Below are 1,958 nucleotides of genomic sequence, written 5' to 3'. Positions count from 1 at the left end.
CTGCAAATGACCCAGAAGTGAAAAAAATGTAGTGAACGCAAAAAGAGGACGTTGTATCCCCAGGCAGGCCTCCTGTGAGCAGGTGCGGCTGGGGCACTGGACACGCCAGTGCAGGCTCCACAGTGTCCCTCGAGGGGACAGAAGTAGGAACCTGCTCTGATGGCTCCGCTGAAGTCAGCACCCGCTGCTGGAGACGGGGACAGCCCCTCATGAGTTCCAGGTGTCCTGGTGATTCTGGGGCACGGCCCAAATCTCAGCTTCTTCATGATCCGGGGCCAGCCCAGCAGCTGCACCCAGGTCCTCCAGGGCCAGCCCAATAGCTGTGGGTCCCGCAGGTCCTCCAGGGACAGCACCTTGGTGGGCTTGTGGTCCAGCAGGTACCTGTTCAGGTGGCTCTTATCGTACCACATGGCCTCGATCCCATTGGCCCAGTTGACCACCATTACCTGGTGACAGGCTGAGGTCAGTCGGTGAACCTCCGCCACAACCCCCCAAAAAAGGCCCCCATGTAGTAGAAGTCACCCTGGTCCTTGGGGATGTGGGCCTGGGACTGGGACCAGCGCTTATAGCTTAAGTCCTCACGGTCCACCCAGTAGAAACCGGGGTGCAGGGTGCCAAAGAGGGGGGACAGGATCTCCATGCCCACGTGGTCACAGAACTTCATGTCCACATCCCCGCACACCATGTCATCCACCTCATAGAGGAAGCACTCCTCATAGAAGCAGCTCATGGTCGCCATGTGCTGCATGGACACATCCTGCAAGTGTGGGGCACCGCAGACCTCAAGAACCACCACCCTTCAGTGCTCCTGGAGGGGCACACGGGACACAGCAACCAGCTGGTCCGTGAAGACATAGTAGATGACCCTGTGTCCACCATGAAGTGATTCTGCAGGAACAGCTCCAGGAAGACCCCGTATCCACAGGGGCAGGGGACAGGGCAGGAAGAGGGTCACTGCCAGAGGCTGGCAGCAGGACCCCAGAGCTGGGGGTCATGGACGTGTGCACCTTCTTCATGGGAACAGGCCCTGGGCTGCTTTAAGCAACAGCCACCTCCTGACCTGTCCTGAGTGAATCTGCCGGCAGGGCCTCCCTACCTTCTGCTCCCAGAGATGGAGGCCATCAGCGCCCCATCTTACAAAGGGGAGCCTGAGGCTTGGGAGGCTGGAAACCCATGCAGCCGCACAGTCAGCATGCTGGAGCCAGGAACACTCCCCCTGTGCTGAGCTCCTGGGCAAACCCTGCAGGTGCCCTCTCCTAGCTGCCCCCCTCCAGGTTCTGTCCCCACCTGCCATGAGTTGAGCACCTTTGGGCACAGCCCGTGTTTCTATGTCCTACAGACTGGGTAGAATCAGCAGGGCCGGCCAGGTCCCCCACTTTACTTTGAGTGGGCTGTCGCTGGTCCCCAACAGAGCTGTCTCCACCCCCTATAGGGTCCTCCCTTGAAGGCTACTGGGCCTCTGGCTGACAAGGTCCATCAGTAAACCACTGGTATTCCTAGGAGGGGTCACCCTTGAACTCCCCAGATCAGGAATCAGGTTCAGCCTATGGACAGGGAAGGGGAAAGATGACCCCTAGAAGAAAAGGGGGCTTGCTTAGACCCCAGCCTTGAATCAAATGGTGTAGCTTCTGGTTCCAGGTCTACATCTCCCCGGCCCCAAGAAGTTGGAAGTCTTGTCCAACTTCCTCACATGGCTGGTCCCCCTTTGAGGGGACTACCTGCCCCTCACTATGGGGACAGCAGCTCCCCCATTGTCAGCAAGGGTTTGAGCCCCTCTGAGACTGATTTTTTTAAAGACTTTATTTGACAGAGAAAGAGACAGCTAGAGAGGAAACACAAGGAGGGAGAGTGGGAGAGGGAGAAGCAGGCTCCCCGTTGAGCAGGGAGCCTGACATGGGACTTGATCCCAGGCCCCTGGGATCACGACCTGAGCCGAAGGCAGACGCTTAATGACTGAG

At 58.4% G+C, this 1,958-nt stretch overlaps 1 pseudogene; it reads right to left on the bottom strand.

The window, feature by feature from the left end:
- Positions 1-207: 207 nt before the first annotated feature.
- Positions 208-924, bottom strand: LOC135363557 (histo-blood group ABO system transferase 2-like; annotated as a pseudogene).
- Positions 925-1,958: the final 1,034 nt, after the last annotated feature.

Source organism: Mirounga angustirostris, unplaced genomic scaffold, assembly GCF_029215605.1.
Source record: "Mirounga angustirostris isolate CCGP_5_RB_7025 unplaced genomic scaffold, mMirAng1.0.hap1 SCAF_2, whole genome shotgun sequence".
NCBI lineage: Eukaryota > Metazoa > Chordata > Mammalia > Carnivora > Phocidae > Mirounga > Mirounga angustirostris.
The sequence above is the reverse complement of the archived record's forward strand: the minus strand, read 5'-3'. Positions and strand labels throughout refer to the sequence as shown.